The sequence below is a fragment of the Schistocerca gregaria genome, chromosome 2, assembly GCF_023897955.1.
Source record: "Schistocerca gregaria isolate iqSchGreg1 chromosome 2, iqSchGreg1.2, whole genome shotgun sequence".
In the NCBI taxonomy this organism is placed as follows: domain Eukaryota; kingdom Metazoa; phylum Arthropoda; class Insecta; order Orthoptera; family Acrididae; genus Schistocerca; species Schistocerca gregaria.
Window position 1 is genome coordinate 129450529 of NC_064921.1, and position 13472 is coordinate 129464000.

The window sequence follows — 13472 nt, forward strand, 5'->3', positions numbered from 1 at the left end:
CCCCTACGGATGTACAGGAATGTTATCATTGTTCTCATCACTCTACGCTTCGTCAACGAAGGATTGCTGAATGCAGTTCGAAACCAGCCTCTCTATTCTGGGATATGGCTCTCCAGACAACTGGATATATTATTAGCTGTTCATCGCTGGACGTTAAGAGTAACTTTCGACATATGGAAATACCGAATAAGATACACATGTTACAGGAAGTATTCGTGAAATTAAATGCAGAGGCGCAGAAAGAAGAAAGTTTTCCACGAAATATAAAGTAAGTACCACGAGCTAATGCTCTTGTAGGAGAGCTTGAGAGCATAGCTAAACCAGTTGACGGAAGCCCTACCATACACGATCATCAGGAAGAAAAGAGGATAGTTGGATGCAGGGAGGAAGTTACAAAAATATTACTCGGCACTGCAGACAATAAAAGATTTACGAAATTTAGATAGTACACTAGAAAAAACGCGTGAAATACAACTACAGTAGAAATGCATATGGCATATTAGGGCCGGCCAGTGTGGCCGAGCGGTTCTAGCCGCTACAGTCTGGAACCCCGCGACCGCTAGGGTCACAGGTTCGAATCCTGCTTCGGGCATGGATGTGTGTTCTTAGGTGATGTTCTTAGGTTAGTTAGGTTTAAGTAGCTGTAGCTTCTAGGGGACTGATGACCTCAGAAGTTAAGTCCCCTGGTGCTCAGAACCATTTGAGCCATTTTGACATACAATGCAGTTGATAAACATCTAACATTCTGGGTGGTGTCTGTTTGTTCTATATCGTGTCTCCCTACCACTTTCGCGCAACGACGCTCTGAGCGTGTTTTTTAGGGAAATGGTTTGAACCTGGGACCTGTTGTTCGTAAGGAGATGCCAGACCACTCATGACATGTAGAATTCAGAAGAGTTCAGTGAGACTAGCGATGATATAACCAAATACTTAATAATTTCAGCGTCAGCTCCAGTGCACTCCCTGTAAAAGAATCTTAATACTAACTAAATTTAGTGGAAGGGGTTCAAGGCTTTCCTACATTTAGTAAGCTGGTAAAATAACGTCGAAAAAGCAGTTAAGTTTACCACTGGAAATTTTATTCTAATCACAAAACATTGTTTATAAATTGCACTATTGATAAAAGGAAGTGTTCTAATACAGGATGGTAAAAACCAACTGCGTTCAACAAAAATGTGAACGAATATTCCCTGAATGGGTTTCCAATTTCTACAATGGATCGAAGGATGACCTTTGCCATATCACATCTATAATCTAGGTTTAATTTAAGTTTCACAAAAGAGAAAACTATCAAAATGGTCTACAGTGACCCTCACTTATATTTAATTACTTATCTAACTTGTCGTAAATTACAGTTGCTGATGTGGGTTGTCAATAAATATATAACAGAAAAATCATCGCGTTTCAGATTTTTACTTCAAGTGGCAAATGTGAACACCATGAGCTTTAATTGACGATCGACACTAGTATTACGCAAAAAGAGGGTGTAACAGATGAGATTTCTGCAGTTCTGACTGAAGCTTTATGCGCTGTTATGCGGCATCGCGTGCGTTCATTACCTTGTTGGTGTTCGTCAGGAGGCGGCGTCCAGCGCAGCAGCCATCCAGCTAGCCGTCTCGGAACTAACTAACTTCTAACTTCTGCTTACTACCATTTACCGAAGTTGGTTTAAAAAAAACTGTCTGCCTATGTTCTCATCTGACCAATCATGGTTTCAATGTTAACCTTAAGCTCCGCCTACAAAAATTCTGTCTATTCAATGTCAAACGTTATACTTTTCGTGGTGGGCAATGTTTTTAAAGTTTAAACGTAACAGAGACGCGAAAAAGTCTCACGCTAAAACTTGCAGCTGGTGTGGACCTTTTAGCGTTATCGTAAGATCTATATTGCTCTTCTGGAGGGCTCTATCTTTTAACATGGTCTGGGGAGTGGTCCTAACGTAACAGAGACGCGAAAATGCCTCACGCTAAAACTTGCGGGTGGTGTGGCCTTTTTTGTGTTGTCGTAAGATCTATACTGTTTTTATGGAGGGCTCTAGCTTTTAACATGGGCTGGGGTGTGGTCCTTGACATAACAGTGACGCGAAAAAGTCTCACGCTAAAACTTGCAGCTGGCTTTGTTCTAGTGGTTAACTGACGACGTGGGTGTCCAGTCAGTCCCTTATCGTAGGGCCTTCAACTTAACACGATTCTGCTCTCGGCTTCTGTTCTCTGTTTCGTTGGAACTGCGTCGGTCTCTCGGTGGGAAGGTATGACATGCATATAGGCATTCTTGTGTTAGTCTGTGATATTCCATTTGGTCACTCGTTACTCGTATTACTTTGGTTAATTTAATGTCATGATTTATTCGGAACTATGTGACATACTACTGGATTTGCTTATCATGTCAGGGTTTTCATGGAAGGTGTTGGATTTGCCTGACACCTTACAAACACGAAACAGAATGTGCTCAATTACACGGTAATGGTAAGTCAACTGACTAAATAATTAGTGCAGTATACAGAACGTTTCGTGTGGACAGTGAATGACAATTCAGTACATTGACAGGAGAAAGAGTGTAGCCAGACTGTTACGGCCATTAGCAGAGAGCTTGACCGACGCGGCGCTAGACGCACAAACGGTGCAAGAAGCAGTTTACTAGAAGCAGTTTACTCCGCCTTGCTTGGACATGTGAGTTCCACAGTGTCACCTACACCATGGCTAACAACAGCTTTCCGCGAAGCACAAAAAGAACTGTCGGCAGAACTACAACATGAAGTAACCCTACCCGAAAGAATCCTAGCCATAGTGTACGAAATATCATTCATTATAATTTGTTCAGATACAGCAAAACTACAAGTATCCATTCAGTTTCCTATAGCGGGCATGAATGCACAATACCAGTGTTTTACTGTTCACCCTTTTCTCATAATATGGCGACTGCTAGCAGCTCGAACCAAATACAAATGCAAGAAGTACACTCCAAGACTAATAAATAAAATTTAAAAAAATGAAAACAAAATAAAAATAAACGATGCACCAAGAAACAATTATCGGAACTGAAAGGTGATCGGTAGATGTGATGAACATGTACAGACAAACAGTTGCTTACAATTTCAGAAAAAAGTGGAGAATTTATTTAAGAGGAAGAGCTTCAGAAACTCAGCAAACCGGTGTCGAATTGGTCTACCTCTGGTCCTGCTTGCAGTTATTCCGCTTGACACTGATTGGTAAAACTGTTGTATACCCTACTGAGGGATATCGTGCAAAATTCTGTACAATCGGCCTGTTACATTGACAAAATCGCGAGATGTGTGGAGAGCTCTGGCGAAACGGTGTCACTTGGGGAGAGTTCCGGATACTTTGCTGGTCAAGGTATGGTTTCCCAAGCACAAAGACAAGCAATACAAACTCCCACCTTGTGCGGGCGGGCATTATCTTGCTAAAATGTAAGCTAAAGATGGCTTGCCATGAAGGACAACAGAACGGGACGTAGAATATCGTCGAATTACCGATGTGCTGCAAGACTGCCGCAGGTGATAACCAAAGAGGTCCCGGGTATGAAAATAAATGGCACCCTAGACCATTACGCCTGGTAATCGCGCCGTATGTTGGGCGACAGTCTGGTTGGCATTCCACCGTTGTCCAGGTCGTCTCCTGGAATCTCATCGACGGGAGTAGAACTGTCTTCCATGATGAATCCTGCTCTGAACTGAGCCACGATGACAGCAAAAATATCACTATTTTTTTGCAACTAGAGCGATAGAAACTAACGTACATGCCTGTGAAATACACTTGTTACTAGGGAAAACGGAGGAATCAAAGAAATGTGCTAGCCCCATACCTATATATCAAGAGAGTGGAAGCACACTGGTTTTATTCACTTTTCACACTTCTAGTTGTCATCAGAAATTGTTACTAAAATGGAAAACCCATGGGCATGAACAAAGAGGAGCTACGAAATAGTGGTATATTAACTAATGGTGATATAGAAGAAGAACAATTTTTTCTTCCAGCTACTATCGCGGGTATGACCTCTTTATATTATAAAATAAGGACTCAAGAGCCAATTTTTGTAAATAAGCTTTTAAAAATTAATAAAATTAAAAAACTAAAAACTATCAGGGCGATTTTTTTTAAAGAAGACGGTAATGTTGCACAGCACAAATTTATTACAGACCAATGGAAAAATTTTCGCTAAGTTCAGCCAGCACCAAGCCATGGAAAGCCAGGCCAGTGCTCCATGTTGCAATCGAAACAACAAACAGACACAAAGCAGGCATTGCTGAAAAGGGAACCAACCCGAAAGAGATTGAAGTGTAAACTCAGAATACGGCCCAAGTGAACAGGAGGCGTCATGTAAATATAACAGCTCAGCTTGATTTCTTAACAGGGAGAAAAGTTTCACAAGAACATCTATCATCCTGCTAATAAGTAAGGTGTAGAATTTAATGGAAAGTGCAGATAATAGTTAAGAATATTACGTCGCTTTCTAGAAGAGAAGTATTTCAGTTCTTACGTAGAGATGCACCTGGTACTCAATAAGAGATTTATGGCTGATGCAGTACCGTATTTGAGAATCAATAGTTGTGAAGAAGCACTGATTTTTACTTACTTATTTTATATGTAATGTTGCGGAGGGCCAAACTGAGGAGCAAGTCCCCGTGGTCATGGAACGAGTCAGAACATGAATATGTAGCAAAGTGGTTCAAATGGCTCTGAGCACTATGGGACTTAACTTCTGAGGCCATCAGTCCCCTAGAACTTCGCACTACTTACACCTAACCTAACCTAAGGACATCACACACATCCATGTCCGAGGCAGGATTCGAACCTGCGACCGTAGCGGTAGCGCGGATCCTGAATGTAGCGCCTAGAACCACTCGGCCACCACGGCCGGCGAATATATAGCAGAATAGAAATAAGATATAAAAGGCAACATATATGAATCCTACACAAATGACAAGCTGCAAGTTTAAATAAATGGGATTAACAACGTAACACAGGAATTAGCTTAATTTTTAATTTCTCCGGCAGTTCATCGGCAGAATAGAAGTGAGCGATGTGGAAACTCTGCAGTTTAGACTTGAAAATGCATGGATTATTATTAAGAGCTTTGAACTCTTGAGGCAGCTTTTTGAAAATGGATGCAGCAGAATACTGCACGCCTTTCTGCGCAAAGGTTAGGGAGGTTCATTCCAAACAGAGATTGCACTTCCGCCTAGTATTAAACCAATGAAAGATGTTGACTCTTGGGAATAAGCTGATATTGTTAACAGTAAACGACGTTAATGAATGTATGCACTGTGAAGCCAATGTCAGAATTCCCAGATAACTGAACAGGAGTCAACAAGAGATTCGCAAACTTACATCACATATTGCTGTAGGAACCCGTTTCTGAGACAAAAATAATTGTTTTGAATCATAAGAGTTTCCCAAAAAAAAAAAAAATAATACCATATGCCATAAGCGATTAAAAATAGACAAAGTAGACTACTTTCAATGTTGTATGCAACATCCTAATATGTATTCCAGAACTCGAATGAAGAACAACTGCCAACTTGAGTGACTTAAAAGTGGAGATACTAGGGGCAAGTCCGTGCAAAGTCCGAGAGATGGCACCACCGGCGCGTATCTACGTCATGTTTAGTTAGTAGCATCTTTATAACGAACGCACACGAAGTTTCAGCCATTTTGGTCTATTTCTTTTTGTTTGGCATTCGTGTGAATCGAGGAAATCGAGTGAACGTCAAAAAAATGGTCGAAAAAGAATTTCTTGTGCTGATTAAACACTACTTTATGAAAGGCAAAACGCCTCAGGAGACTAACGTGAAGCTTTATAAACATTAAGCTGACTCTTCACCTTCGATTAGAACAGCATATAAGTGGTTTCAAAATTTTCGGAGAGGCCATATTGGCACAAGTGATGCTGAACGTTCTGGACGCTGTGTGGATGTCACGGCTCCAGAAATAATTGATAAAATCCATGATTTGGTGATGGATGACAGAAGAGTTAAGGTGCGTGAGATTGATAGGGCTGTGGGAATCTCGAATGAACGGTTACATATTTTGCATAAACAATTGGACATGAGAAAGCTATCCGCAAGATGGGTTCCGCGATTACTCACGCTTGACCGAAAACGGAATCGTGTGAAGTGTTGCAAGGATAGTTTTTCAGCTGTTCAGGAAGAATCCGCAGGATTTTAAGCGTCGTTTCGTCACTGTGGATGAAACATGGATATATTACTATACTCCTGAGACCAAACAATAATCTAAGCAATGGGTTACCAAGGGAGAATCTGCATCAAAAAAGGCGAAGACCATTCCTTCGGCCGGAAAGGTTAAGGCGACTGTCATTTGGGATTCACAAGGGATAATCCTCATCGACTATCTGGAAATGGGTAAAACTATTTCAGGTTCATATTATTCATCGTTCGAAAACCGAGCTGCAAGAAAAATGCCGGCGATTGGACCGCAAGAAAGTCCTTTTCCATCACGTCAATGCACCATCACACACCTCAGCAGCCAACACTTAATTAAGGCTAGGCCTCGAGACCAGACAGTATACCAGACAGGTTCCTTTCAGAGTCCGCTGATTCAGCAGCTCCGCACTGAGTAATCATATACAACGGCTCCCTCATCGGAAGATATAAGGGCTGGAAAGTGCACAGGTCACAGCAATACCCAAGAAGGGATATAGGAGTAATCAGCTGAATTACAGATCCGTATCACTAACGACGATTTTCAGTAGGATTTTCTAACATATACTGTGTTCAATCATTATAATTTACCTCGAAAAAAAAACGATTTACTGATAAATAGCCAACAATGATTCAGAAAATACCGTTCTTGTGAAACACAACTTTATTCTCATGAAGAAAGAATGCTATCGATCTGAGATGTCTTACTGGTCCCCTATTTTTAAATTTCCAGAAGTCTTTTGGCACCGGTCCTCACTAATGACTTTCAATCAAATTGTGTTTCTACAGTGTATCGTCTAAGTTGTGCGACTAGATTCCTGTTTTCCTGTCATAAAGGTCGTAGTTCGTAGTAACTGACGGAAAGTCATGCAGTGCAACAGAAAAAATATCTGGCGATCTCCAAGGAAGTGTAATAGCCCCTCTGCTGTTACTGATGTTACTTAAGAATTAAAATTATGAATAACTTAAATCGGAATGACCATGCGCATAATGTTGCGGAGAAAGTGATCCAAATACTGCGATTAACTGGGACAACAATTAGAAATGGCAACAGGTCTACTAAATAGACTCCGTACACTACTTGTGTTCGTAATATTCTGAAGGATTACTGCTCGGTATTGGATCCGGTCAAGATAGTATTGATGGAAGAGAAATAAATACTTCAAAGAAGGATATATCGTTTCGTATTATCGCGAAATTGGGTAGAGAGTGGCACGGACATGATACGCACATTGGGGTGATAGTTATTAAAATAAAGGGGTTTTTTGATGCGGCAGGATATTCTCACGAAAGTTCAATCATCATGTTTCCCCTGCTAATGCGAAAATATTTTGTTGAAGCTCACCTATATAGGGAGAAATTATCACCATAATAAAATAAGAGAAGTCAGAGCTCTCACGGAATGGTTTGTATGTTCGTTTTTCGCGAATGCTCTTTGAGAGTGTAACGGTAGAGAAGGACCTTGAAGGTGGTACGATGAACCCTGTGTGCGGCACCTGATAGTGAATTGCAGAGTAATCATGAAGATTAAGGTTTAGTTGTAGGGAGGTACATATTCTCGAGATAATCACACATTTCTCTGAGGAAGGCCACTGCAACACAGCCGAAACGTCGGATCACTTCAGTATTCATGGAGGTATGTTCCGTCTTTGGATCTAAATGGTTGGCAGTTTCTTTTTTGCCAAATGCGTTTCTCTTCTTCTATTTATGAAGCAGTTTCCGTGGCGATTTCCTGTGTTAGTAGTCCATGAGTGTGGTCCTGGAGATCTGTTCATTCGGTTCCCATACTTAAGATGGCACATTTCCGGCGTTTTCTCACTCACGCTAATTACAACACTTCTCGTGAAATGTTCATTGTGTGTTCAACATGTGTGTAGTGTTGGCAACACTACTCACTGTTGCTGTCTTTGTGAGTCAGCATTCAAATACAAAGGCAAAATACAGTAACTGTGCTTCAAAATCAAGTGCCGACAGTGACTGCACGTGGTTGTAAGAGGTATGGATACAGCAGGTATGAGAGTGTAGAAAATGAAATATTACACGGAAGTGGTGTTTCACGCCCATGTCCATTTAAGCTATTTCCTTCTTCAGTGTGTGTTGTGTACTGAAACTAAGTTCGCACGTTTTTACATTCTTCGCTTCAGTACATTAACAGCATATGAAATAATAACCACACACAGGCCTTCACTAACTGTGGAGGCATTCACTGGAATTTGAAACGGGTGCAGCTACTGACGAATACCACTTAACGATCACGCTGTCAATACGCTGTCGACGCCAGGCAATCGCGGCAGCTTCACAGCCCGCAGGTTGCAGAGGCACCACAAAAGCGCCATTTAGCCTCGTCAGCCTCGTGCCCAGCGCACAAATCCTGTTAGCGGGTCAGTGCCAAATCGGTTTTGGTCGGGGACACGTGTTCGACAGTGCTTTAGCTGTCGCTCTGACAGATTCGCAAGCGGCTCTGTTTACTGGTCGCCACGTAAAACCCCGCTTATTTGTCGTTCATTATTGATTATCATTGTACTAGTCTGGGATCCTGATATCCTTATCGCGCGTATTTTGATAGTAACATTGACGTAACAGTTCTTGTTACTACCGAGCGAGCCCGACAGTCGTAACTATGGGAGTGGTGTTAACACAACTTGATTCTTCGTTAGCAGAGATACAGAAGTGATGGTAGTACGTTACGAGACGACTTAGTTGAAGTTTCCATTTGGTGTGATGAATAACAGCTTGTATTAAGTGTAGAAAACTGTAAGTTAATGCAGGTGAGTAAGAAAACCAATCACGTAATGTTCGAAAACTATAACGGTTGTATGCTGCTTCCATTGTGAACGACGGTTAAATACCTAGGTGTAATTCAGCAAAGCGATATGAAATGGGGTGAACACGTTACTGATGTAGTAGGGAAGACGAGTGGTCAGCTTCAGTATAATGGAAGAATTTTAGGAAAATGCAGCTCACCCATAAAGAAGACCGCATGTTGTTGTTGTGGTCTTCAGTCCTGAGACTGGTTTGATGCAGCTCTCCATGCTAATCTATCCTGTGCAAGCTCCTTCATCTCCCAGTACCTACTGCAGCCTACATCCTCCTGAATCTGCTTAGTGTATTCATCTCTTGGTCTCCCTCTACGATTTTTACCATCCACGTTGCCCTCAAATGCTAAATTTGCGATCCCTTGATGCCTCAGAACATTTCCTACTAACTGGTCCCTTCTTTTTGTCGCGTTGTGCCACAAACTCCTCTTCTCCCCAATTCTATTCAATTCTTCATCATTAATTAGGTGAACTACCCAACTAATCTTCAGCATTCTTCTGTAGCACCACATTGCGAAAGCTTCTACTCTCTTCTCGTGCAAACTATTTATTGTCCATGTTTCACTTCCATACATGGCTACACTCCATACAAATACTTTCAGAAACGCCTTCCTGACACTTAAATCTGTACTCGATGTTAACAAATTTCTCTTCTTCAGAAACGCCTTCCTTGCCATTGCCAGTCTACATTTTATACCCTCTCTACTTCGACCATCATCAGATAATTTTCTCCCCAAATAGCAGAACTCAATTTACTACTTTAAGTGTCTCATTTCCTGCTCTAATACCCTCAGCATCACCTGACTTAATTCGACTACATTCCATCATCCTCGTTTTACTTTTGTTGATGTTCAGCTTATATCCTCCTTTCAAGACACTGACCATTCCGTTCAACTGCCCTTCCAAGTCCTTTGCTGTCTCTGACAGAATTACAATGTCATCGGTGAATCTCAAAGTTTTTATTTCTTCTCCCTGGATTTTAGTACCTAATCCAATTTTTTCTTTTGTTTCCTTTACTGCTTGTTTAATATACAGGTTGAATAACATCGGGGAGAGGCTACAAACTTGTCTCACTCCCTTCCCAACCACTGCTTCCCTATCGTGCCCCTTGACTCTTATAACTGCCATCTGGTTTCTGTACAAATGGTAAATAGCCTTTCTCTCCCTGTATTTTACCATTGCCACCTTTAGAATTTGAAAGAAAGTATTCCAGTCAACATTGTCAAAAGCTTTCTCTAAGTCTACAAATGCTAGGAACGTAGGTTTGCCTCCCCTTAATCTTTCTTCTAAGATAAGTCGTAAGGTCAGTATTGCCTCACGTGGTCCAACATTTCTACAGAATCCAAACTGATCTTCCCCGAGGTCGGCTTCTACCAGTTTTTCCATTCGTCTGTAAATAATTCGCGTTAGTATTTTGCAGCCATGGATTATTAAACTGATAGTTCGGTAATTTTCACATCTGTTAACACCTGCTTTCTTTGGGATTGGAATTATTATATTTTTCTTGAAGTCTGGGGGTATATCGCCTGTCTCGAACATCTGGCTCACCAGATGACAGTGTTTTGTCAGGACTGGCTCTCCCAAGGCCGTCAGTAGTTATAATGGAATGTTGTCTACTCCCGGGGCCTTGTTTCGACTCAGACCGCATATAAGTCGCTAATGCGACCAATTCTTGATTGCTCCTCGAGTGTTTGGAATCCACACTACGTCGGATCAAAGGAAGACATCCAATCAATCGGAGGTAAGCCACTAGGTTTGTTACCGGTAGACTCGATCAACATGCTACTATTATGGAAATGCTTTGTGAACTCACATTTGAAACTCTGGAGGGAAAACGAAACACTACGGGGAAAAGAAAGAGAACTGGTGCTTGAAGCTGTCTACAGAAAGATTCCACGGTAACCAAAGCATATTTCCCGTAATGATCCGAAGATAAGAGCAATTAGGGCTCTTATGAGGCACAGAGTCAGTCGTTTGTCCCTCGCTCTGTTTGCGAGTGGATCAGGAAACGAAATAAGCAGTAGCAGTACAAGGCACCCACCTCCGTGCACCATACGATGTTTTGAGGAATATGCGTGTAAATGTGCTGAAATCATGTGACCTCCCGTGGCTTAACAGAGAGGTTGCGCCAACACTTCCTTCAGAATTACCTCTCACGTAGATATTTACGGCAACACTAGAGAAATCCCACCTCATTTTTCTAGTTGAGATACTCTCTCGATACAGTGACTGTAATATGTATAAGTGCTGTTCATTATAGCATTTAAGTAATCACGATTGATGTAACTTAATTTGTAGCTGTGTAGGTCCCTGTCAAACTAAACAGTGTTAACACTAGAATATTATCGATTTTTATGCATACAGTCATTGAGAGCGTCGCGGCTTTATCAGTCGTGGCTTATCATACATTCGCTTACTAACAACACCTATGAGTGAACCACTGTAAATAAATACAAGCAATCCTGTGAATATTTTCGATTGTATCAGTAAAATTAAAAAATTAAAAAAAAAACATAGTAAAATTTTCTAATTGTGAGAATGTTGCCCTTGGAACAAAACTGTGTTTATATTTTGTAAGAACAGTTCAGAATGTCAAAGACAAACAATGAGTAGCGAAAGCACATAAGAGGGATCCATTTCTGACGCACGGCCGCATTATTAGCTACTCAAATTACAATGTTGATTTTCTTTCACTCCAGGTGCCTTCACCAACACCTTTAGCTAACATTATTTCGTCCACGGAGTCACTATAAAAGATTTACCACACGAGACAAGGGAAAATTTCTAAATATGAATCATCAGGCAACTCTATTGTCTCGGAGACACAGAATCCGTTGAAAGGATCACCAAACTTGTGATACAACCAAGCCTGAAAAATATTATGAGTCCCTCATTTTATTAATATAAGTATTAGTATTTTTGTGTCGGCTACCACGGGAGTAAGCACAGACACAAGGAAGGAGAAAAGTTGCGGTGACTGGACACAGGAATCGAAAATGATCTGCCCGTACACTTCCACAGTAAAGGTACACTTCATTTCTAACAACGAAAGAAACGTAACTTAACTTCTCGTTATGAAGTGGCTTGATCTCTTTCCTGTGCCTCGTTCATGCAATAAGTTTGACACTAGTTCTACCAGCAACACGCAGGCTAAGTATCGTCTTGATGAGATTTTCACTCTGCAGCAGAGTGTGCGCTAATATGAAACTTCCTGGCAGATTAAAACTGTGTGCCGGACCGAGACTCGAACTCGGGACCTTTGCCTTCCGCGGGCAAATCCGCTACCAACTGAGCTACCCAAGCACGACTCGAGCACTGTCCTCACAGCTATCTATTACGTAGCATAGTACCGTTCATTTTTTTTTCCTTTATTGTCATTTTATACCTACAAAGGTAGGCCGGCAGCGGCCTAATATGCCGCTCTTCGGCCACAAGAAACATACAAGAGATAAAAACAGGAAGACATAATCTCAAAACACAGACATGGAGGACAAAAATCAGAAGACAACAGAGAATAAAAAGAAGTGAAGTCGTTCACCGACGCAGCACTGTTTCAGTTTTAAAAAAACGGGCAGCACAGCACGGAACAGAGAACACTAGCACAGGTGAACGGTGGAGCAGAAAACGAAGAAACACTCGAGGTACAGACGGGACGAAAGACACGGACACTGCGGAGATGGGCTTCGGCGCTTGCAGGGGCACTGTCCACACCGAGAAGCTGGGGGCCTGCCAAGGGAAAAAACAGGGGGAGGGAGGGAGGGAGGGGGAGATAGGATGCCAGGGAGGAGGAGGGGAGAAAACGAAAAGAGGGGGGTGGAAGCCCAGGGAGAGGGGGAGGGGAGGTAAGGATGGAAGGAGGGAGAGAGGGAGGGAGAGAAGGGAGAGAGGGTGCCCACAGGAAAATGAGAGGAGAGGGGAAGGCAAGGCTCAAAGTTGGTAGGAGGGGTAGATGGAGGGGAGGAGGGCATCATCCGGGAGGGGGAGTCGGCGGAAGCCACCTTGGGAGAGGGTGTGGAGAGTGTGAAGATGGAGAGCAGGTGGGATACAGGAGTACAGGCGCGGCAGTGGGTTGGGGTGGGAGAGGATGGAAGAGACAAGTGGGTGGGGAGGATCAAGCTTGCGGGAGGTGTAGAGGATCCGTATCCGTTGGAGGAAGAGGAGGAGGTGTGGGAAGGGGATGAGGTCATAGAGGAGCCGCGTGGGGGAAGGGAGGCGGATGCGATAGGCGAGGCGGAGTGCATGCCGTTCAAGGATTTGAAGGGATTTGTAAAAGGTAGGCGGGGCAGAGATCCAGGCGGGATGGGCATAACAGAGGATAGGGCGGATGAGAGATTTATAGGTGTGGAGGACGGTGGAGGGGTCCAGACCCCATGTGCGGCCAGAAAGGAGCTTCAGGAGGTGGAGTCGGGAGCGTGCCTTGGCTTGGATTGTCCGGAGATGAGGGGTCCAGGAGAGGCGACGGTCAAGGGTGACGCCAA